Source organism: Perognathus longimembris, chromosome 2 (assembly GCF_023159225.1).
Source record: "Perognathus longimembris pacificus isolate PPM17 chromosome 2, ASM2315922v1, whole genome shotgun sequence".
NCBI classification, from domain to species: domain Eukaryota; kingdom Metazoa; phylum Chordata; class Mammalia; order Rodentia; family Heteromyidae; genus Perognathus; species Perognathus longimembris.
Genome location: NC_063162.1, coordinates 8,147,632 through 8,174,050, shown reverse-complemented (window position 1 = coordinate 8,174,050; position 26,419 = coordinate 8,147,632).

The following is a 26,419-nucleotide window of genomic DNA, read 5'->3' as shown; positions in this document are numbered from 1 at the left end:
CTAGGAGAACAAAATGAACCACGGGATGTCAGGGATGGGTCACACATTGGCCTCCAAACCACTGCCAAGGAATCTGCTCTTCTTTCTGTCTGTATTCTTGCTAGGTATTTTATATCCTCTTTATTCATTACATAATTATAGTAAAATGAAGTTATTTTGGTTTAGCACCAACCAACACAATGAGATTATCACCACACTCCCAAAGATGTTTCCTGCTTTCCTTCTTTGGGGCGCGTGTAAGTCAGTCACGTGTCTGGAGGCTGGGGGCCCGTGGTGAGGAGACCTGGCACCCCATCAACGGGTCTCGGTGGCTCCAGTAGGGGTGCTTCCCTTTCACTTCAGGAAAGTCAGGCAGAGGGGCAGAGGTCCCCTGGCCACAGTGACTTCCAATGGAGTCAAGGGTCCTTCAGGCTGTTCGCTGGAGTCTGGACATCGGTTCAGAGCGTGTCCTCCATTTTGCCGCCCCCCGGACTCTGTTCCTGGCACTGGGTACAAGTTGGGGAAGGAGGTCTGGCTTGTTCAACTCACAGCACCCTGTAGGGAAGGAGGCTGCCACGGGATGAATTTAGCAGGGAAAACAGTGAACTGCTACACCCCATTACCGTGACCACATTACCACGTCAAGGCATTGCCCCCCCCCCCCCCCCGGAGTCAGGAAAACCACACTGGAATGTGGTTGATGACCATTGAGTCAGAACACAGGAGTTCTTATTACACACCTGTCAGATCAGCCATTGGGAGCACACAGACAGTACTTCTGTGCAACTGTTTGCCTGAGTGTGGGACAATGCTGGGTAGACCAGGAGCAAGCCTGTCCTCTATGTCCTCCTCCAAACGTGTTTGGCAAAGTAGGCATTACGCCAAGGGTTCTGAAGACTTTTCCATTCGGCCCTTCCTACTGTGCTATGAGGGAAGCAGTCCTGTTATCAGCGTATCACATAATCCGGGGTTCAAGGAGAGACTCCATGCCTCAGGACATGATACTGAGTGTTAGAGCCACACCACAGCTCCGGGAGATGGATTCTCCATGAACCGTCCGCAGCTCACACTGCACCAAGTTAATTCACACAACCTCTGAGCGCAGTGACCCTTGAATGCTTGTTGATGGTGAGGTTTCAGACACTTCCCCGGGGACCTGTAATCCATCAATTAGTAAAGTGATTAAAAGGGATACCTAAATTGTCAGGCCTCATCTGTGTTAGGTTGATTTCCTTGCTCGGTTTAATGAACTCTGACTCTCTTCCCTGTGTCTTTCTGCAGTGAGAACCGCAGTCACAGCCTGTTAACGTTGAGATGGTCTGATGAACGCATAGAATCCACATCTCGTCTTCTGCAGACAGAGGGTGAGAGCCAGCAAAGTCAGGTAACGCTGCCCTAGGCTTTCCCGAACATAATGCTCAACAAATAGCTACTGAGTGTTTCCAGAACCAGGCACGAAGCCTAGGCCATTCGCAGAGTCGAGATGAGCTCTCCAGCTATTATCATGACCACACTCTTCCCTACTCGTAGCTGCAGCAGTTCTGAAAAACAAAACAATTTCTTTTTCACCAAGATCTAACCCTTCCCCTTGATAATGCATTGCAAATTGTGCCTCGGGTCCAATGGCTTGTCACTCCTTGTCATCAAGTTAGGTTCTCTGTCCCTTGAGATATCTTGGCCGGTAACTGGATCTCTCTTGCTCAATGTCCTCTGCCATATGCGTGTCCCAAAGGTCAGGTCTTGGTAGACCACACAGGCACCTCGCTGTGGCGAGACTCAGGAGGTGCCTGGCGTCATTACCGCTCTCTTCACATACTTCTTAACCCGCCCGGGAAATCTTGACTGGGTTCAGCAATGTATGGAATTAATGAACAGACAATCCCACCCGGAGGATTGATATGGGATCCCAATGATAAAGCCCCGAGATCAAAGAACAATGATGACTACCAATCCTGGGGCAGGAGGACTGTAGCTAAGCCTCTTCCAGGGGAGCTAGCTGCAAATGTTGACAAGGTCTCATCCATTAAGCGAAGTCTCAGCTTGGTATCCATGGCTCTATAGATCACATCCATGCCCCAGGTAGAAAGGGATGTGACGGCGACAGAGAACAAGTAAGAAAAGCCAGGCAATTCCACGTGGCTGAAAGACAAAATGGTTGTTCCGTGGGAGTTTGATTTTCCTGGTTTTAACCATGAAACTTGATCTGACTGGTGAGTCCACTTTGAGCCCTTCTTCAAGTAAGTTTTAATGAGATACACCCAAGAATGCTACATGGTCTCAAAGCAACATTTGGAGATAACACAGGCAGGAACACTGTCATGCCCTTTGGAGCTTGAGCATTTCCTGAAAGTCAAGAGAAATTCCAGACCCTTCCCACCACCACCCTTTATGATGTACAGATTGGAAGAAAAGAGTGATTTGCTCATCACACTGTCGTTGACTAGATATTTGACTACCTCCCCCCTGGGAGGCCTTGAGGAGAGACAGGAGAAACAAACACAGCCCATCTCTCCAGGATTCAGTCCGGGCCAAGCCCAGGTTCCATGAGGAGTGAAATTATCACACAGGATGGTTTGGGTTTTCATGTACTGCAGTGAAGAGTTCCCCAAGGAAAGCAAAGCCCCCATCATTACAGGAGGAAGTGGAAGTGTGCACCACCTTTATCAATAGACTTAAGGTCTTGCATGCTGGAGTTTACTTCTCAAGCCACAATTTATGGGCTATGTGAAACAGCATACTGTTTTTAGCATCTAAAAAATCTCAATTCCTTATCTGTTAAATGGGACTAATATAGCACTATACATTGAGTTAGTGTTAGTTTCCAGTGAGTAGATTCTCTTTAGGGGAAGGTGGGAATAGAACCGAGGGCTTTGTATACATTGGGAAAGTCCTCTACATCTCCAGCCCCTGCTTAGCCACTGTAAGTACAATTGCCTGTAATGCTAGTTATGCAAGGAGGCTGAGATCTGAGGATCACAGTACAAATCCAACTCAGGAAGATAAACCCAAGAGACTCTTATCTCTGATTATCCAGCAAATAGCCTGAGCTAGAATTGTGGCTCAAGAAGCAGAGTGCCAGCCTGGAGTGACAAAGCCAATCAGGAGAACAAGGCCTTGAGTTCAAGTCCTAGGACCAGTATGAAACAAAACAAAATAAAAGCACAATTAGTAGCTTGCAGTAAGTCCTAGTCACTTGTATATCTTTATTAGCCTTTAATCCACATCAATTAATGAAACATTCTAGTTAAAGGAGAGGGAGAGACAGAGAGAGGAAAAGAGACTATGTCCTTGCTATTCCAGTTGATTCTAAAGAAAAATCATCAAAACACATCTGCTTGGTGCACAGAGGTACAGCTCCCCGCCTGTCCCTGCTTAGTGGCTTTCCTCATACACATCCCCCTCAACCCTCCCAGAGCCTGGCTCTATCAGCAGCCCCTTTCTCTTGTGCCCAGCAGTGGCTATTTAGACTCCACACACTGACTTAGCACTTCCTCTTTCATTCTTCCTCCACAGTCAGGGAAAGGTCTGTATAAATGCCAGCCATGTTGTAACTACAGAGCTCTACAGAGCCCTACAGCTGGAGACACGGGAGCTCGCTAAGCTCTGCCATCCAACTAGCCAGACCACTCCCCCAATACAGGCCATGGAGGTCTCTGTAAGGACAAAAGATTTGTTTAATATGATTATACTGTTATTATTGAGGTGTTGTACAAAGGGGCTGCCATTTCACAATTCAGGTAATGCATACTGAGTATATTTTTGAAGTTCAATATCAGGTACTGTGATTCCACATGATGCCTGTAATCCCAGCTACTCAGGAGGCTGAGAGGTGAGATCTGAGATGCAAGGATCTGAGGACTGCAATTCAAAGTCAGCGCAGGTAGGAACGTCCATGGGACACTTATCTCCAATTAAACCACTAAGAAGCTGGAAATGGAGCTGTGGCCCAGGTGGTAGAGCACCAGCCTTGAGTGAAAAGGCTAAAGGACAATGCCCAGGCCTCGAGTTCACGTCCTGATACCAACATTAAAGATAATTTTTAAAAGGCTGAGCATGTGGCTTAGTGGTAGAGTGCTCGCCTTGAATGCACGAAGCCCTGGGTTCCATTCCTCAGCACCACATAAAAACAGAAAAAGCCAGAAGTGGCGCTGTAGCTCAAGTGGCAGAGTGCTGGCCTCGAGTATAGAGAAGCCAGGGACAGTGCTCAGGCCCAGGACTGGCACAAAAAAAAAGAAGAAGAAATAATTTTTAAAAAATTAAATAAGTAGAGTGCCTTCTATGTGTCTGATTCCTTTCTGGAGCTAGAGTACACACACACACACACACACACACACACACACACTCACACACACACTTAGATCCCAGGTCCGAGTGAGGAACCACAAATGCACAGCCATCTCAGGTAAAGTGCTGCCACGTAAGAGCAGGACTGACTAGCCCAGGAGGAGAGGAGCACTCTCCCGCGGATGGTCAGGGAAGTCCTCCAGACAGTCAGTGCTTTGCAGTCAGGACACAAGGCCTCCATGCCCTTCTGATTATAGCAGAAAAGTAAAATTGTAGTATTAAGTGGATATTCCCCATTCTTTTTTTTGGGGGGGGAAGCATCAATTTAGGGCATTTACCCATCCTAACATATTCTTTCATGAGCTGGACACCAGAAACGTGCCATAATGCCACAGAGCGCACGCAACTGAGAAGATGATCAGGAAAACATTGCCTCTCCAATCCCGTGTACACGTGGTAGCTCAAGTGATCTTTGAAAATATACTTCCGGAAGACGGAGTGCTTGCTTATGGTCCTACCTAAGTAGGAGGCAGAGATTGGAAAGCTTGTGGTTTGAAGCTAGCCCTGGGAAAAAGTTAGTGAGACCCCATCTCAAGACAATACCTCCCATCCTAGTGGAAGGCATAGACAGGAGAACTGTGATCCTAGGCAAGGCAGAGCAAAAGCAGGCTTTATCTGAAAAATAAACTGTCAAAGGGCTGGGAGCATGACTTGATTGGTAAGAGTACTTGCCTAGCCAGCACAAACAAGTCACTGAGTTCAATCCTTAGTACTGCCAAAAAAAAAACAAAAAAAAACACCTCTGAGCTGGGAATAGAGCTCAAGTCTACTATGCGTGAAGCCCTGGGTTCGATACTCAGCACCACAGATAAAAGTGAAATTGCGCCTCGACCAACTCAGGGATTCCAGTGATGCCAACCTGAGGCCGGGACTTTGAGTCAGTCTACAACAAAGGCTGATATTCTAAGCACGGTAACACTGCAGAGGCCGACCAGCCCGATTACAAGTCAGCCTCTCCAAGTGCTATGAGCACCCAACCTTGGTAAGTATACATTTACTTTAAAATCCTCAGCATGTGCTACCAGCAACCGCTGTACTAAACATCAGTAAGATCAACTCCTTTGTCATAGAAATAAACACCAGGGTAAGTTCTACTATTTCCTTTCCTAAGAATTTGGCATTTAGGTGGCAATTACCAACCTTGGTGAGCACAGATGCAGCCGTGAACAACGACCCCTTGGGAGCCCCTGACACACACAACAGTGCACTGTTCACTCTCACGTTGCTGCCGCAACCCACCTTCCACCCTGAACTTGGACTTGAAAATTTCATGTAAGCCAAATTAGAGCCGGAAAAGAAACTCTGCCATAAGTGCAATGAGGGAAACTGTTTCTAGGAATCTCCTTCGGGCATCTCTTTTGTAAAGTAAATAAATATTTTGTAATCAAATAACTCGGATATAAATTCATCTGTTTTCTAAGCTCCTACAAACGAAATTCCTTAAAGCAATTCATCACTGCTCAAAGGAAACCAATAATGAAGAGACAGAAAATCAAATTTTATTTCTTGATCATTCACAATCTAATTATTTGGCCGTCACTGCAGAATCAGAAGAAATGTGAACGCTTGGAAAGAACTTTTTCATTAGGCTAGAAATCACGGATGCACTGTTTTAAATGCTGTTCCAGGGTTGGCGCTGTGGCTTAGAGTCCTGGTCTAGCACATGCAAGGCCCTGGGTTCCACTGAAGAGGAAAAGTTGCAAACACAGGCAGCCCTGGTAGACAGAGACAAAACCTCCACAGCATGGATAGAGCCAGGTGTAAACAAGGTTTCCCCTGCTCTGCAGATAGTAGGCCACATTTCAAGCCTTGTGTTTATATGCTGTGTCTCTCTTCAGGAATCTGCTCCTGACTTACCTCTCCTTCTCTCAGACATTGCATGTAGGTATAGATCCAAGCACAAGTGTACACACACACATGCACGCATATGCACAAACACACACGCACAATGTCAGTGTATAAACCCTCCCAATTGGATTGTCAAATGCCATCTCAATCAGAATGCTTTTGTCAGCCCTCCCTAGATTGGCCACACCCAAACCAGTAACTATAAAAATCTATGCACCTGAAATCTCATACGATCTCCAAATCACACTGCATGGTAAGAGAAACTTTAAAATGCTACCCTCACTGGGCACTAATGGCTTACACTTGTAATCCTAGCTACTGAGGAGGCTGAGATCTGAGAAATGCAGTTCAAAGCCAGCCCAGGCAGGAAAGGCTGTGAGATTCTTATCTCCAATTAAGCATCAGAAGGCCAGAAATGGAGCTGTGGCTAACATGTTAGGACAGTTGTCTTAAGCAAAAAAGCCAAGGACAGTGCCCAAGCCCTGAATTGAAGCCCTAGGACTGGCACAAAATAATTAATATAATGATATAACATAACATGGATAAAGTTGCTCTTGGGCAAGTGCTTTTTTTTTTAATGTTGTCCTGCTTTATTCTTCATATCAAACACTGATGCTGAGATCCCAGACTTTCTCTTACCCATCTCCACACCCTTAGCACCTGGATTGTGTAGACAGTTGGTACTGTGTAAGTCTCTGGCAAATGAACAGAAGCAGACCTTTCTAGTAAATGGTCCTTCATCTCTGGTGTTAGTCCAAGGGTTTATGTAGTTTCTAAAATGATTATCATTAATGTGTGTAACAGGTCATCAAATCATTGCTGAGACTAGCCACCAAGCCCCTTAAACATTGTGTAGAAGGCATGGATGGCAGACAAATTTGCATGCTCACATTTCTGTTTAGCTCTTCCTCCCAACATCTTCCTGATGGAGTTACGGCACTAGCCAGCACCTCACCCAGGCCAAGAAGGTAGAGCCAGACTACACCTGCAGCCCTTCCTTGCATGTGTCCCAGGACCTCTCTCCCTGCCAGTGGCAGGCACTCTTCAGAGCCTGGTGAGAACAGGCTATTTGTCATAACGAATGCATGTCTCTCCCTATGGAAACGGAATCTACCTGTAAACGTCCTTCTTCATGAGTTCAACCCACCCAAGCTCACACTCAGTCCATAGTCTTCTGTCCTTCTGCACATCCCTCAAAACTATATACTAACATATTATAGAAGGTAATATAATAATAATTTGTGAAAAAGAAAAGCTAATGCATCTCAAAAACACATAGAGAATAGGGAAAGAAAGAAGTTCTAACGACCCTGAATCATTGTTAGCATTGGAAACTCCAGATTTTTCATGCAAAGAAAATTGTATAAATTACTGAAGTTACCCTTTGAGAATCAACTCCACATGAGTTATGTTTCGTTCACTTATTTTTTTTTATTCACTGAGGTAACAACAAACTTGTAAAGTGAAAAAGACACTGCAATCTGAAATTTAAAAGCAAGTCCAATGTTGGGGGTTGGGTAGGTAGCTCTGATGTAGAACACTTGCTGTGCATGTGTAAGAAAATCAAAGTCATCCCTAAAAAAAATTACAAGTCTAAACGTATTTCTGTGTGGCTATAAGTAATGCCTGAATAAACCCTCTACTTTTTTATTTAACCTTTCACTATGAAACAAAATCTATGTCTATAAAAATAGAACAAGCAATTCTAAGGGAACCAAAGGTACATTTGCTCCCTTAAAAAAAAAATTACAATTACACATGTCATCCTAGCTGCCCAGGAGGCTGAGATCTCTCCAGAACATAGCTCAAAGCCAGGCCCCAGAAGAAAAGTCCCAAAGGCTCAACTGCCAAAGGAACTAGCAAAAAGCTGGGTTGGAGGCATGACTCGAGTCGTAGAATGTCATTCATGATCAAAAAAGCTGAATGAGTGCCCCAAAATTAAAACTCCCAAAATATTTATCAGTTTGTGGCCAATCTTGTTTTATCTATATCCAACATACTTCCTCTTCAGCTCCAGGTTCTCTCTTTTTTTTTTAAAGGACACCTCCAATACTAGTTTATTTACAAATATCCCATTGCGGGTATCTAAAAGATCAGGATAGTTTAAAATACATCAAACTTTACCGTATCCAAGAAAGAGTAACAGTAATTCCTTCATATTCCCCAATGTCTAGCCAAAAGCCCTTGGTGATCTTAAATATTTTAAAACTGTTTGTTCACTGAAGGATTTATATCATATCTTTGACAAATGGATTGGCTGTTAATTTCCAGAGTCTTTGTTTTAAATCTCTAAGTTCCTCATCTCTTTCCTTTACATTCTTGAAACTAAGATAGAGAGACAGACAGATAAAGTAGGTCATTTGTACTGTAGGGTTTCGCATTGGAGGCCCTTGGTTGACTGTCTCTCTGTGGAATTAGACTGTCCCTCCATCAGGGTTGAGCCTGATTTTTAGAAATTCATTTTTAGTTTCTGGCTTCTACTCCATGGATAAAGTTGTATTCCCCCATCAATTGATTGCTATTCGCTGCGTGATGCTTGCAGACACTCAGCAGTGCCTAGGTGCATTCATTCATTCAATAGTGTTTGTTCTCTTGCCCAGCCTGGGTCTCCAGATAGGGGGAACGCAGACCGTTCATGATTCCTGTCACGTTTCCTCATCCACTAACTTCTGTCCAGACAGACTTTGTCCTGTCAGCTCATTTTCCTGGGTGGCATCCATATAGAAACTGCAGGACAAATGCTCTCTCTCTCTCTCTCTCTCTCTCTCTCTCTCCTCTCTCTCTCTCTCTCTCTCTCTCTCTCTCTCTCACACACACACACACACACACACACACACACACACACCATTTCCAAGCCGAGTTGTTCTCCAGCATTCTCCACAACTGACCAAAGATTTCCCTCACGCCATCTGGAACCTCATGGGTTCAAATTTATTTGACGTGTTTCAATCCATCTTAGTTATTATCTTTATGGATGTTAAAGTATTTGCCCTGTGGGAAAGAGCTTTAGCAAGTTGGCTTTTGAGTCTTTCTGGCATGTCCCTTCTCGTCTTTGATAGGTTCCTGGCTCCTGGTTTTGACATGCTGCCCCAGGCTAACCTTGTTTACTTCCTTCCAGACTGGGAACCAGCCACCTGGCCAGGAAGATGGGGGTCTGTCTGGTAGAGCCATGGTGTAGAAAATGGAGCGGGGGGGGGGGGGGGGGGCGGAATGTGCTCCTGTTGCTTCTGGTTTGGCTGTTTGTTTCTAGGCTTCTATATCATCTGTCTAGCTAGCTAGTCCCCTACCTACCTAGCTTCTATCATTTACCTATCATTATCACCACTTACCATCTATTTAACTATTTATATTTCTGTATCACTTATATATCATTTAGCTACTGAATCATTTCTCTATCATCTATCATTCACCTATGTATCTATCCATCAATCATTTAGCTATCTATGCACAGTGAGGCTTATTTGTTTCATTTGTTTTCAATTTTTTTTTTGTTCTTTAGTTTTGTTTCCATTTCCTGGAGCTCATTTTGATAAATAATATTTATCTTTAATAATATTTATGCACCTTTGTGTGCCTCACTTAAGAATATCTTCTTTTGGTTTCACTGTGTGAGAATGATAGAGTCCATGTTTTATAAATTAACTTTATAATTAGGCCTGGCCCCAAAGTTAAATCCACCAAACAATGTATCTAACAAGGCTAACTTTCAGCTCTGTGCTCCCCGAATTCATATCTCCCTCCACTCAAAGTAGTTGTGTTATAACCATACAGTTATTTTTTGTTTTGTTTTGTTTTTAAATTTATTTGTTTATTAATTGAACACAAATTTTTTGACAAGGTGTTGTGCAAAAAGGGTACAGTTACATAGTAGGGCAGTGTGTACATTTCTTGTGATATCTTACATCCTGTTTTTCTATCTCTTCTCTAGGTCCGGTAGACATATATACAATATACAATGTATCAAGAACATAGACAGTAGCCACGTGGCCACACCCAAGAAAGTTCGCCTAGGGCTTTAAATGTAATGTCGATATTAGACCATATGTCGACAGTAGTCTTATATGAACGTACATACCTAGCTTTTGAGCTATTGTATTCCCCTGAGAGGTCAATTTTTGACCTTTATATGTTGAGTAATTGTTTGGTTTTAGTTACATACTGTTGGGTCGCTGCCCCAATCCTGTGGGGAATACTATTTGACAATCAGTTTTTGGTTTCACAGACTTGGTCTCTACTGTCTCTCCGTCTCCCTTTGTTAACAGTCATATATCAGGGAGATCATGCCCCTTTGTTTTCTGTGTTCTAGGCTTGTCTCGCTCAACATTATTTGTTCAAGTTCTGACCATTTCCCTGCAAATAATATTTCACCATTCCTAATAGCTATGTAGTATTCCATTGTGTATCAGTACCATATTTTTTGGATCCATTCGTCTGTGGAGGGGCATCTGGGTTGTTTCCATATTTTGGCTATTGTGATTTGTGCCGTGATAAACATGGAAGTACAAATGTCTTTTTGTTATCTTGGGTTTTGCTGTTTAGGGTAGATGCCTAGGAGTGGTATGGCTGGGTCATAGGGTAGGTCTATATTGAGCTTTTTGAGAAACCTCCATACTGTTCTCCAAAGTGGTTGTACTAATTTGCACTCCCACCAACAATGGAGAAGGGTTCCTCTTTCCCCACACCCCCTCCAGCATTTGTTGTTGCCTGAGTTCAGAGTATAGGCCATTCTAACTGAGGCGAGGTGGTATCTCAGGGTTGTTTTTATTTGCATTTCCTTTACTACCAGGGATGTTGAGCATTTCCTCATGTGTTTCTTTGCCATTTTTATATCTTCTCTTGTGAAGTCTCTCTTTAGCTCCTTTGCCCATTTCCTAATAATAACCATACAGTTTGTATGGTTGATTCTTCCATTGTTTTCTTTTCCGTTTTGGTGGTCTGTGGTATGGCTGTTAATTTGTTGTTGCTGTTGTTTTTGTTATTAACTCAGGGCTTGGAGCTTACTGGGCAGGCACCCTTCTACTTGGGAAACTTTTATTTTCAATTTAGATTTTTTAAACTATTATTTTGATAGGGTCTAGTGGGGCATTGTGTTGTTTGTTTGCTTGCCTGGGCCAGCCTGCATCACAATCCTCCATTTACATCTCCCACAGAGCTGGGAGGTCAGGAACATGCTATCAGCTCATTGGTTAAAATGAGATCTTATTCCCTTTTTGCCCCCATTTGTCTTGAACCACCATCCTCCTGAGCTCCACCTTCTGAGCAGCGGAGATTATAGGTATAAGCTATGATGCCCAGCCCCACTGTGTTCTCAGACATATTTAGATATTTTTCTTTGTTCACTGAACATATTCAGAAAGGGACACCACAGCTGGACATAAGGACCGCCTGCATTTCCATTTATAACTGCTCCGATATGAGGAGCCATTCACTTCATGCAATCAGTTTCCTTCTGGTAGACCTGGGGTTGTTTCCAGTCATTTGTTCTTATAAATAGTGCTTCAGCAAGAGCGTTTTGTCCATCAGTCATTTTACACTTTTCCAGGAAACCTTGAAGGTCTCCGGAAGTGGAATTGCTGGGTCACGGGGTAAAGGCGCGTGTGATGTTGTTAAAGAGTGCGATGTATCCTCTGGGGTAGGGGCTCTTCCCACCCTGCCAGCCCGGAAGGAAAGTGTCTGCTTCCCCACAGGTCTGTCAGAAGAGCGCATTGCCAACTTCTGGATTCTCCCATGTAATGAGTGAGAAGGGGTCTCTTGGCATTGTCCCCCTAATTTTCTATTTATCCGCTAACAAATGAAATTGAGCATTGTTTATACTGTTAAAAGAAGTCTGGATGCCTGGTGCTAGTGGTTCACACTAAGATTACAAATCTTAGCTACTCAGGAGGCTGAGATCTTTGGATTGTGGTTCGAAGACAACTTGGGTAGGAAAGCCCATGAAATTCTTACCACCAATTAGCTACAAGAAAATCAACAGCAACCAGAAGTGGGACTGTGGCTCACATGCTAGAGTGCTAGCCTTGAGCAAAACCCTCACGAGAGCACAAAGACCCTGAGTTTAAGCCCAAGCACCGGTACACCAGGGTGGGGTGGGGTGGGCTGGGGGGTGTGGGGGTGTGGGGTGGGATTCTTTTATTGTTAATTGTATTTTGAATCCATTTTTTTTCTACAGAATTGTAATTTTTCTCCTGTCTCTAAGATACTTCTTTATATATAGGGTTACTAGCCCTTTGTCTCTAATACAAGTTGCAAATATTTTTCCTCGTTTGCATTTTTCTTCTAACCTTTCTCACAGACATTATTCTTATTTTTGTTCTTTGATTTTTTTTTTACTATGCACAGTTTTTCTATTTCCATACACCCAGATGTGTTCACCTTTTTCCTTGTTGTGCCTAGATTTGAGCCATAGTTCAGAAAACTGCATTTTCTCCAAGGCTGGGAAATCACTTGTCAATATTTTTTAGAATTATTTTACAGCTTCAGGTTGTACATTGAGCTACCTCATCTGGTTGAATCCAACCTTTTGTTATCCAGAAAAACATCTACTTCCCCAACGTCACTTGTAGGCAGTTTTTATAAGTACATTCACCTTCTTGATTGAGACGCCATCTTCCTCATAGATACAGTTTCCATATGTAACTGGCTCTGATTCTGGGTTTTCTTCTCTGCTTTGTCAATCATCCCGTTTGCCAGCATATATGGATAACAAAGTTTTTCTAGAATGTTTCTATGTCTGGTGGAGCTTATGGCCTTCATCTCTCTTCATTTTCAGGGGGTATTTTGGCTTTTTACTCATCTTCTTTTCCAGATGAACTTTAGCTTCTGATTGGAATCTCTGACCATCAGTCAACATTCCAAGAACAAATGGACAGCCGTCCATCCACAGACAAACGTTAGCCAAAGTCAAGTGCCCGGAGGCTCTGCACTAGAGGTGACCACTCCAACTCAACGCTTCCCAGTCATGCCACTCTTTGCTGCAATCCCAATCCCTTCAGTACGATTGAAAAGAAGTCCGGGGCGGGGGGCGGGGGGGAATGGGTTAGTAGTACTTAAGGGATTTTTTTTTAAAGAGAAAAAGAAAAAAACCACACACACATTGTGTGCCCCCGCGAGTGGGAATTTGACGGGCTTCAGGTCAGCATGGGAGGGAGTGCTTCACTGCGGGCCCTATAGAGTTATGTCACCTTGTATGCTGTGTTATGGATGGCTTATATTCTTAATCATTCAGCAGATTCCCCATCGGCCATTTGCCAAGGCTGCTGCCTGTCAGTTCATTAAAGGCGGGGCTTTGCTTCTCATGGCCTCAATGCCTACAATGATCAGGACATCTGGTATTGGTGAAAGAGCCAACCTCTTCTGTCCTGAGCATTCTAGGGGGGGGGGGGGGCGGTAAGAGCCGGGCCGCTGTATCTTGGCTTCTACCCTGCTTGATATCTTTTTAATAACACACTGTCCTTGGAAAAGAACAGTTTCTTTCCTTGCTGATTCAAGGGTTGGAACCTGGGGTGGGGGGGAGAAATGGCAGAAAGGAGAGTATTTTCCAGCTTGTTCCGGTCCTACTGGCGAAGCTGTGCTAACCACCTACTTTGGTTAACTAGAGTTGCCCTGGTTCTACCCTGCTGATCTGGTAAACGGGCTTGGAAGAGCAGATCTGTGGCAAAGTAAGCCAGGAAAATTAGAGTCAGTGGGGGGGATAAAAAAATTAAAAAAAAACAACAACCAGAAGCTTGCTGGCTCTGAAGCTGCCCACTCTACAGAAACGCATCCTGCCTGCATGGACGGCCCCCAAGCCTGCCTAACAAGTTTCTGATGCACAGAGTGTCTCAAAGGACGGCAAACGCGTGTCAACATCCTCGGACACTCCGCAGACGCCCAGTAGTCATCTCATCCATGTCCACTGAGAACGCAATCAACGCAGGCCTGGATTCAGATTGGAGTCTGACAATCAGCCTAACGCCATTCAAGGGCTAGAGATAATGAGGCGTGAAAATGCTTAGAATGCCGCATGCACTCACTGTAATTAGCACAGTAAATTTCAGTAACGTGACCTCATCCAGATGAGAGGAGATGGGGCTCAACTTTCCCACACTCAAGCATCTTGTTTCATGACGAAGACACTCCTCCCCACATCCTCGTTGGTCGGGGAGAATGTGTCTTCACCTGGAAAGGCGTATGTTTCCTGAGCACATATGCCAAAGCCCAATAAGAGAAGTGATCCACGATGGTGAATTAGAGAAGGGCCGCGTCGGTGCTCTGTCTGCTCAATCAGAAATGGAAAGCTCTTATGGAGAAATCCAGCTCCAGAGTGGGAAAAACCCAGGAAGGAGACCACCAGACACCACACACCCAGAGTGTCAGGCTCACAACCTTCAGGCAACCAGCAAGAAGGGTAAAGAAGGAACCGAACCCTAGTCTGAGAAGCAGGTATGGGTGGGGGGGGCGTGGAGCAGACACAAGAAACAAAATTCTGAGCCTGGAACTCAAGGGATTGTATCCATCTCAGCCTGCACTGGGGAGGCGAGAACTTGGCCTCTGGTCAACCACAACAAAGACTGGTGCTTAGGGGAGCCCAGCACAAGGGACAACGTTTTGGACTTGGGAACACAGAGACCACACTGGTCTCAGCCCACTCCTGGTCTCTGAGGAGTCAACCTCGTGTGGCTGGGACATAGAGCCAGGATAAGGTTTCCAGCTGAGCCCCATGCTAACACAAACAGGAACGGACACAGTCAGGAACCCGTATAGGAAAAGGTCTGAAGAGCGCCTAACCAGAGTCCTGGCCCTGAGCTCAGCCTTGAGGGAGGGGCCTTGCAGCCAACAGAGCTCCAGGCCAACAGAGACAGAGATGGAAGGGCTGTACTCCAAACCAGAGACTGGCCCCCACCTCAGCCCCCAGTGCTGAGTGATGGACCGGCCTCCAGCTGAGCTCCACACAACGCAGAAACAGGCAACAAAGGGCCCCAATTTCAGAGTTCCCCAACCTAAGCCCTCAGAGATAAGTGAAATACAGACTCCCAGCCCTCAGCCCTGTACCACACATGCAGGGACGGGGGCCAAAGGGCGGAGCCCAAATCCAGAGTCCAGTCCAAGTCACAGCAGGGAACCTGAGACCTCATCCCGGCTGGGCTCAATGCCAACAGAGGCAGAGCCAGTGGGTCGGGCTCCACCCAGGAGCTGACTGACCTTCCCTAGCACTAAACAAGTAGGAGAACTCCAACCCAACAAACACATGGTGAGACTGGAGGAATAGAAACAGCAGGCAAAGGTGCCCTACTATATGTTGGATTTCAACCATTATAGACAGGGATATGGTACCAAATCTGACACCCTGCACCAGTAGAGAGGCACACCATTAAAACACCGACTGCCTCTTTAACTGAGAACAGCCCACTAGGAAGAGCTCAGGCACCCAAAAGTCAATACCAAAAAAAGTCTTTAAATGGGTAAAACCCATCACAGAAGTATAAGAAAGGTGAGATGTCAAGGCAATACAACCCTCCCCAAAACAACCACCATTGAACAATAGAACAGAAAGATAATGATCTAAAGAAACTTCACACATGGGGCTAAAGGACCTACTGATAAAAGTGATCAATGAAAAGACAGAAAACCTCTACAAGACATGTCATAAAGTGACAAGATTAACCAAAGAACAATACTATCACCTACTTCTCAGTTCTAACACTCAATATCATTGGGCTCAATTCTCCAATCAAATGACACAGAGTGGCTGCTTGGATCAAAACGCAGGACCCATCCATCTGCTACCTATAAGAGACACTGCCTACAAGTGACACTGACAGAGAATAATGGAATAATACATGGAGAACACAAATAAAAGTTAAATAATTAAAGATGACAAAGGGTGCTGGGAATGTGGCCTAGTGGTAGAGTGCTTGCCTCCTATACATGAAGCCCTGGGTTCGATTCCTCAGCACCACATATACAGAATAGGCCAGACGTGGCGCTGTGGCTCAAGTGGCAGAGTGCTAGCCTTGAGCAAAAAAGAAGCCAGGAACAGTGCTCAGGCCCTGAGTCCAAGCCCCAGGACTGGCAAAAAAAGAAAAGAAAAGATGACAAAGGAATCCAGTGTGTGTGGGGGGGGGCGGGGGGGGGGGTAATCACTCAGTTAAAAGAGCTGAAAAAAGGCAGAGATAAAGAAATGAATACAAGATCTTAAAGAAGACTTCAATAAAGTAGAAACCTTGAAAATGACTCAACAGAGAAATAAAAAATACTGTAGAATTCCTCTCCTGCAGAATAGGTGACATGGAAGACAGTCTTGAAGACAGATATAATAGAGAGAGAAAAAGTAAACATCCCCCCAAACTCCAGGTAACAGGAAAGGAGTTTGCAGGAACCCCCATGACTCATTCAGAAGACCTAATTGGTGGCTGATAGGTATCAAGGAAGAAGAAGAACAAACAACTAAGGCTATGGGAAATACGTTTAACAGAATTATAGCAGAAAACTTTCCCAACATTCAAAAGGAAAAGCCCATTCAGATACAAGGAGCCTTTAGAATAGCCAACAGATGGGCTGGGGATATGGCCTAGTGGCAAGAGTGCCTACCTCATATACATGAGGTCCTGGGTTCGATTCCCCAGCACCACATATACAGAAAATGGCCAGAAGTGGCACTGTGGCTCAAGCGGCAGAGTGCTAGCCTTGAGCAAAAAGAAGCCAGGGACAGTGCTCAGGTCCTGAGTCCAAGGCCCAGGACTGGCAAAAAAAAAAAAAAAAAAAAAAAAAAAAAGAATAGCCAACAGATGAGACCAGAAAAGAATCTCCCACCACCTCATCACGATCCAAACTGATTCAGCAGAGAACAGCAAGAGAGGACACCCCAGGCTTCAGAAAGCAAAGTGGTTACTTACAAAAGCAAAGTGGTCAGAGTAACCACAGATTTCTCAGCTGAAACTAAAAGCAATGAGGGCTTGGTATGATATATACCAAGCATAGAACTCAAACAACTACCAACTGAGAATACTGTATCCACCTAAACTTTCATTCATAACTGAATGACAATAAAAACATTCTATGATAAAAACTAGCACAATTTATTGCCACCAAGTCAGCACTACACAAGATACTCAAAGATGTCCTGCAAACACAAAATCAACAAAGCACTTAATAAGCAGAGAAAATAGACCCTACCTGATTGAGCAGATGGATACAGTAAGAATAGAAGGGATAGAACCCCTAAAAAGAGCGGGGGAGAGGGGAGATAACATGACAGGAGCTATCACATACCTCTCGGTTCTAATACTAAACATCAATGGGCTCAATTCTCCAATCAAATATTAGATACTATATTACAGATACTATATACATACGTACACATGATCTCTATGCAAGAAAACAGCTAGTGGAACTCATTAAAAACTGTTGAAAAAAGAAGGGAGTAGAGAAGAGATTAGGAAAAAGTAACAAAGTGAATTTGATCCCAAAACATTAGATGTATGTAAATATGACAGCAAGAGGCACTAAATTTACACTAAAAAACCCGAATCCTCTAATTCTACCTATCTATCCCAAGGAACCCAGAGCTGCTTGCTCATTGTTGGTGGGTATCTGGAATCTGCACCTGAATCCCAGGCATGTCTAGAGGCCTAGGAGGAGCTACTGGGTCCAGTGGCTACTGGCAGGGAGGTCCCACCCTGCCAGGCCCAGGGCCCTGCGCAGCCCCAGGGCAATGATTCCTCCTAACTGACTTGCAGAGAGATGGCTCTTCTTTTAGGAAACCTGATTTCTTCTGGAAGCAGGTTGTTCCCCATTTGGGGGTAGGAAAGTAAGTTGTATCAAAGTCTGATGGAAAACTTGAGTTGGAGCAAGGCACACACACACACACACACACACACACACACACACACACACACACACACACACAATGTTCCTCGTAGGTGGCAGGTTTCTCAGTTGTCACTCACAAAATCAAGGTTCTCTTTCTCTTAGTAGCAACAAGCACGGCGTGGGCATGCTCACTCTTTTGTTGTTTTTAATGTGTCTGTTGTGCTAAATCAGTTTTTTTTTTCTTTCTAAAACCCTCACCGAGGTTGTGCATGGCTCTTGCTGACTCTACAACAGAAGAATTAAGAGCTAAATGGAATCTGCTGAGTCCCCAGCTCTCTGATTACCACAAGGGCATTGGGATTCATTTTGGAAAATCCTGGAGATTACACACAAGCTTTGTCCAGGGAGACATTCAAGAATTTAAGAGAACCCCCCCTCGCCCCCAAGCAAGGGTCTTAATACTCTAGAGAAAAGGAAAACTCTTATGTCTCTTGGCTGCTTGAGCTCCTCCTCCATTTACATAGCAACAGAGTTTTTGCAAAGTGAATGCGAAGCTGAATAGGACGTGTCTCAGCACCAGAGATGCTTCTGTTTTCCCGTGATGACTGTGTGTGCATGCGTGTGTGTGCGTGTGTGTGTGTGTGTGTGTGTGTGTGTGTGTGTGTGTGTTTAGGTCTTGAAGCCTGAACTGGGGATCTGGGTGCTGTCTCTGAGCATTTCTGCTCAAGCTGGAACCCTACCACTTGAGGCTTGATTTGGGGGGTAGTTAATTGGGCATTGGTGTCTGGTGAGCTTTTCTGCCTGGGCTGGCTTTTGGGCCGCACTCCTCGGGTCTCAGCCTCCTGAGTAGCTGGGGTTAACGCTGAGAGCCCCTGGCACCCGGCCTGTGGTGACTCTTGCTCCCTGCAAGGGAGGAGGAAGTAGATGTTCCCACAGGGAACTCTTCCTGGTGAATCTCTTTGCTAAAACTACTTAGATGGAGGCGTGTCCAGAATCAGAGGCTCCAGAGCATCTCTCTCGTTCCTCCTGCCCTCCCTGAGGACACGCAGGGCCTCTTGCCTCTGCCCACAAGAGCCTTGACTTGAGAGTAGTCAATTCCAGGTCTTGAGACCCTCCTTGCTGAGCGCTAAGGAGGGCAAACCTGCCATAGCCTGAGTGGCCCACCCACGGCTGTCTAGGCCCATGAAGGCTGCCCCGTGATGGCTAGTCGTCTGCCTCCACATCCCCCTCCATCCACTCCTTCTCCTCCTAGTTTCAAAAGTCAAAGCTATAACCCAATTGACCGGATTCATGAAGCCAGATATCGAGATATTCAGAAGCCAAGCTGTGCTAGCATTCCTGAACAGTGTCTCATGCTTGTGGTGTTTATTTATTTTCATTTCCTCCTTGGGGGGCACGGCCATGCCCTACGATGTGAAGAGAAATCACCAGGTAATATATTGTTTCCTGCAGGCTCATATGCTGACGGGTGCCGAGGGCCAGGAAACTGCTTAGGTGACTATAAAGAAGATAAATCTTGGACATCACCATACTTTCTTATTAAACGAAGCTGCACGAGATCCTATCCAAAAGTCATAACTCTTTCATTGTTGATTCAGGGATACAAACAGCGGGACATTGAGCAAAAGCACACATCCAGATAAACACATTTCCCAGGAGCATACAAAGCAGAGACAGGCCACGGGTATGGGTGGGGAGTGGAGTGGGACTCTGGGCAGAACATGCTGTTGGAGAACACAAAACACAGCTAGCTAGAGCCTCGCTCTGGAAAGCCCAGTTGATAATTCATGGGCAAGGCAGTGGGAAGAAATAAATGCCTATGGCAACAGAGAAACATACTTTTAGAACAGGATCCTTCCAATGTTCAAATCTGGTATGCGTCAGATGCCTGTAAGCCTAGCTACTCAGGAGGCTGAGATCTGAGGATCATGGTTTGAGGCTGGTCTGGGCACTAAAGGCTGTAAGACTCTTACCTCCAATTAATGACTGAAAACAAAAACCTAGAAGTAGAGCTATGGTTCAAATGGTAGCGCTCTATCCTTGAGCAAAAAAAAAAAAAAAAAAAAAAAAAAAAAAAGCTAAGGGATAGCAGTACCTAGATCCTGAGTTCAAGCCCCAGTACCTGTGTATACACAGAGAGAGAGAGAGAGAGAGAAAGAGAGAGGTGATATGTATCTGTGAGGATAATTTTGAAAACCAAGGACAAGTCCAAGGTCAATGAAAGGCTACACGGGTAAAGGTCAAGCCACCAATGGTTCTCCTGGAGGCCGCATGTGTAAGCAGAAGGCGTAGGAGTCCACCTCACACCTCACCCACAACTCTTCTAGGCTCCTTGGGTGTCTGCAGGCCTGTGTACCCTCCTATGATTCTCTGAAAACAACAATGGCTAATCTCCCTAAGATGCTCCCCAAAGTCTATAAAGAACATCATACTGCGCCCAGTGAGTGACACATTCTTGGCCCCATTTCCCAGCAAAGGAAACTGAGACACCCCCCCCCACACGGTGCGCTAGTACCTCGGCCAGGGTGGGGGGGGGGCGGAAACTCTGTGACAAGCCCTCCCTCCTTGCCACCCCGCAGCACGTGGCCTCACTCTTGGTTGGAAACAAGGACTTCTTGAAGGGTTTTGTGGGAAACTCTCACATCGGCCAAACCATAGATCTACATACATTTTCCCCAGTGGCATCCAACACGGAGAGGACAGGAAATATTCCTAGAAACGTTCAGATGGAGCAGTCTTCTTCATTCAGCACTTCATCATATAAATAAATGCATTAACTAATTAAGTGTCTTTACATTTCTAAATTCTTTTTTTTTTTTTTTTTACCAGTCCTGGGCCTTGGACTCAGGGCCTGAGCACTGTCCCTGGCTTCTTCCCGCTCAAGGCTAGCACTCTGCCACTTGAGCCACAGCACCGCTTCTGGCCGTTTTCTGTATATGTGGTGCTGGGGAATCGAACCTAGGACCTCGTGTATCCGAGGCAGGCACTCTTGCCACTAGGCCATATCCCCAGCCCCATCTAAATTCTTTAAATAATGCAAGGTACTGGAGTTGGAACTCAGGTCCTGACCCTTACGAAGCTAGCATTCTACCACTTGTGCCATATCCCCAGTCATCTTTTTGCTTCTGCTATTTTTTTCCATGTGTGTCCTCACCATCTTTCCCAGGATGCACTTGGGACCACAGTGCTCCTTACTTACGTCTCCCACATGGCTGGAATGGCAGGTGTACACCTCCACATCCCAGCTTGTTTGTTGAGATGAAGGTCTTAGTCATTTTCTGCCTAGCTTGGCCTCAGTCTGAGATAGTCCTTCTGATCTCTGCTTCCTGAGTAGCTGGGATTATAGACATGCCGCCCTGCGACTGGCCATCAGACGGTGGTTTAAGAAGCACAAGCACCCTCGGCCCATCCGCACACAATTGAGACGCACATGTCGGAATCAAAGCAAGTGCTCCACATTATTCTGTGCAGGTTTCTATTTTTTTTCCTGGCAATGCTGGCTCGGTGTTTTGAAATGCATTCATTCATGAGACCCAGGGGAAGACGGAATTGGAGATTATTAAGTTCACCGTGGACGTGTTGCTCTGAACTTCATCTGTGCCGAGGATTTGTCAACCTGATTTGCAGCTTGAGGTCTTGGACCAGCGCTGCATTTCCAGCACTGGGGGTTTTATTCGGGGGGAAGAGTCCTGTCTTGAAAGCCAAGGACTATTTTACTCAATTTAAAAGGGGAAAAAATAGTGTCGAGTAGGGCAAAAAAAAAAAAACCAACCATGGGCGGCACATATGATTTGAATTACAGTCAGATAATCACCATCATGACCAGTCCAAGCTGGAAAAATGCTTGAATTTCTCCTCAGAGATGTTTCTCGGCTTAACTTTTAACAAGGGCTACAATTGAGTGTGGCCTTTCAGCGAAAAGTAAAGGGGTCAGCCTATTTAAGCCCTTTACTGACTTCTCCAGTCTGCTGTGAAATTAGTCCTTTTGGAAGAAGAACGTTTACGAGCTCCATTGGAAGCAGTAAAAATGGCCCTTCTGAAAATACACTAAAGAAAGATTTTTTTTTTTCAAACAAATTTTCAAACACCGAGTGCTACTCCTCAGCTCCTCTTTCTGTTTAGGGAACTTATACCTAAATGAAAACATTTGTTCTTGGAAGGCTTTCTTGCCCATCGATTCCAGGGGGAGCAGCAGTTCGTTCTGACCTGTGAACATTTGGCAGTCATTTTGACAGTAAGAGGTATGAAGTAAGCCAGGTGTTGGTGGATCATGCCTGTAATCATAGCTACTCAAGAGGTTGAGATCTGAGGATGACTGTTTGAAGCCAGCCTGGGCAGGAAAGTCTGTGAGACTCATCTCCAATTAACCACCAAAAAGCCAGAAATGGAGCTATGGTTCAGGTGGTGGAGCATTAGACAGCACCTAGGTCCTGAGTTCAAGTCCCAGTACCAGCACACACAGACACAGACACACACACACACACACACACACACACACACACACACACACCCTCAAAATCTTAATGACACATATGACAAAATCTTAATGACACATTCCTCCTGCTATGTATTCTCTGTAGAAGCTCCTTTCAGCAATGAGAACTACTACAATGTGCAGTCTGCATCCAACCCAGCCCACCTCAAAATCTCAGGGCATTCCATGCTTCTGGGCTCTGGCATCAGAAAAGTCTGATTTGTGTCTCATGCTTTCTGTTTGCTGGTTTGGGGACAGGTTGCTCTACCACCTGAGCCTGATGCCCTCTTGATAAAAAGCAATACCTAAAGAGGTTCACTTTGCAAAGTGGTGACCACAAGGTCTAACAGTATCTGTAAACACAGTACCTAGCACATGAGTGATTTGTAAATGCATGATAGCTTCATGTTTTGATACCTTTGATGATGCTTTTCCCACACACTCTCTCCCTATTCTCAAAATTCAAAAGTGTAGCGTAGGTGCCTCATACCTGTAACCCTAGCTACTCAGGAAGCTAAGACCCGGGGGACTCCAGTTCAAGGACAGCCCAGACCCAAAAGTCTTTGAGATTTTATCTCCAAGTAACCTGCAAAAAGCCAGGCTGGAGATGTAACTCAGGTGACAGAGTGTTGTGCGTATGAGCAAGAAAGATGAGCAAGTACAAGGCCCTAAGTCCAAGCCCTGGTACTAGCCAAAACATAAATGGAGACAATTGGGAAAAGGTTAACTATACACATAAAATCTGGAAGAGTCTATGCACTTGGCCATCCTTTTCCATGAGTTTCACAGTATTGTTGATTTAACTAATCATGGGCCAAAAAATATTAGGGGAAAATATTATCTGTATTGAACATTCCATTGCTCCCTAAATAACATAGTACAGCAACTATTTACACTGTATGAAGTATACTAAGTAATTTAGAGATGATTTAAACTCTGCGCTGCAATGCAAATATTACGCCATTTTGTACAGAAGTTTGAACATCCAGACTTTTGTGCTCTTAGGAATCCTGAGAATCACTTCTCTGTGCATCCTGAGATGTACTTTATGATTCCCTCAAGAATAGAAAAGGAGCCAAGAACCAGTGGTTCATTTCTGTAATTCAAGCTACTTGAGTGTCTAAAAATGAGCTGATCATGGTTCAAAGCCAGCCTAGGTGGAAAAGTTCACAAAACCCCTCTCAACCCAAAGCTGGGTACAGTGGCATATGACCACATCCTAAGCGACACAGAAGGCAGGGATTGGGAGGATCACAGTTCCAAGCCAGCTAGTCAGAAAAGTCTGTGAGATTCCATGTCAATGGAGAGAAGCTGGACACAGCGAAATGCAACTTTTATCCCAACAATTACAGAAAAGTGGATCACGGTCCAGGCACTTGCATGAGCAGGAAATAAGACCCTATCTTTAAACATAACTAGTGAAGCCAGGTACCAGTGGCTCACACCTGAAGTCCCAGCTGAGGTCTGAGGGTCAAGGTTTAAAGTTGGCCTAGGTAGGAAAACCTGGAGACTCTTATCCCCAATCAATCACAGAAAAAGCAGGACGTGGCGCTGTGGCACAAGTGATAGAGCGCTAGCCTTGAGCAAAAGTAGCTCAGGGACAGTGCCCCGGCCCAGACTTCAAGCCCCAGGACTGGCAATAAAAAGCAAACACATGAGTGAAAAACTGAGTGTGTAGAGCACAGGGCCTACCTAGCAAATCTGAAGCCCGAAGGCTTCCAGAAGGCCAATAGCATCAGGTGAAAGGGTGAGTAGCAGCAGGACTCCTCATCAGGATATAAAGACTCTGACTGTCACCACCGCCTCCCAGTCAAGCCCACACTTCAGTGCAGAGCAGGGGATACCTATGTCCCATTACCTAGAGTTGGTCTCAGATGAAAAGAAAGGGCAGCTTAGAATTTCAGGAAGGTCAGGAGCTGGCCTCACCAACACTCTTCCAGAGGCACAGAATAGCTCCCATGCAATATAAAAGCAACAAAGGCAGCCACAGAACCCCGCAGAGAGAATACTGGTAAAGGAACGACGGCTAAAGTGGAGACTGAGAAGCAAACCAAGCAGGGAAGGAATCATCAGGGATGAATGTAGGTGCTATCTACAAAGAGATGAATCAAGGACCGGGCATGCCTACTCACAGGGTCAACTCAGAGTTGACCCACCTTCTGAGGCAATACCCAGAGTTAAGGAGACAAACCCAACTTGAAAAAGACAAATCCTGAAGCAGAGTAACTCCCCCTAGACATTGTGCCCTGTGCACCGGACCTGTCATTGATGCTACTTGGTAAGCTTGTTGTTTTGTCAACCAGTTTTTGAGGTATAACATCAATCCACGGAGAGAATCTCATAATCTTTTGTAAGAGCCAAGGAGAACAAAATGGGGAAGATAAAATGTTACTGCGGCATGAGGATTGACAGCATCTGGATAGCAGCACCTGAGCTTTTTGTGGCCTTTTTGTGGAACTGAGATCCAACATTAACCCATGCTCAGCCCAGCTCTCAACAAGTTGATCCAACAAGAGGACGACCGGACATCTGGTCAACCAAGCAGGTAGTTCTAATTGCACAGCACCAACATAAACGTGTGCCAGAAAGCTACATACTAAAGTTAACAACTTCTGAAATACAGCTATAACAATTATGCGATCCTGTGTTATCCTGGATTAACATGTGGCTTGTAATGCTTTGGTTTGACAAAAGCCAACTGTGCCATGAGATCTAACGGGTTTCATTTAATAGAAAAGAGTTATTTGGTAATGTTACATACCAGTTCATTGTTCAGAACATTTATTGGGATTTAACGCTATGAAGTAGATAACCAAGTGTTCCCCAGCTGCTAAATCTCACTCCATATATTTGAACAATCCACTGTGCTGGCAATCTCTGAAATGTGCAAAGACGTCATGTCCAATGCACATTTTCAAATGTTACTTTTTGAAGCTCCATCTGCTTCACATCGCTTCTTCAAAGAGTTTCATTTTCCTCCAGGGTTACTTAATGATCACATTAGAATGGACAGAAGTCAAGGGCTGTATTTATTTTCTAAAATGTAGGCCTTAATACTGAATACTTCAATAATTTGTGAAAAGAGAGAGTAGAAAGAGAGACAGAGAGAGAAGTCTAACCCAGTGGAAAAACGTGTTAACCCAGCAATGAAACTGCAAGGATTAACCAAGACGAATTTATAACGTGCAATCAGGTTTTCACATGAAACAGGGAGGTGCAGAGGAATTTTTAAAGCTATATTATTCCTCTTAAGTGACTAGGTCACCCACTGAACTTTGTGCAATTTTTCAAGCTGTTCTGAAATGACTAATAATGGCATGGAGTATATAATACACTGAAATGTGTTGAAACTTTGAGGAACATTCCTGGCTTGATATTTAAAACATTTGGTCCGCTAGAACACATTACAGAGCCATTTCCCCCTCTCTGTGCATCATTATGCTTTTGCAGTCTCCTAGCTCATTTCACTCTGTGCATTTGGAAATCAAGCCTCCCTCCCTACCTCTTTGTCAAACAGGCCCCAGTATATTTTATTTTATTCTTGCCAGCATATCTAACAAGCAAGAAAATTAAAGCAAACCATTGATAAGCACATAGTTCTGTGAGACAAAGAAAATGGTGTTGTGCTTGACATCTTTACTGCTTGCCTAGAACTGGTTCTGTGTTTTGGTTAGCTGAATCCACTTGGCGCCCAGCAATCTGGCAGCAAAGCTACTATTATAGGAAAGAAAAAAAAATCTGCTTGTATTTGTGGCTCTTTGTAAGGAAAAAAAAAAAGGAATGGACTGCGTAAGCAGATCCTAGAGATAGTGCTTATGCATTTGCAACTTACAGCACAGAAGCCCCTCTTTGGGGGCAACACAATGAAGGTCTCGAGTTACTTTATTGGAAAAGAAAGGGCCATCTGCCAAAATATCAGCTAATTTGACCAAGGTAAACAATGTGCTGTATAACTAGCACTCTAAAAATAGCTTAGAATAACTG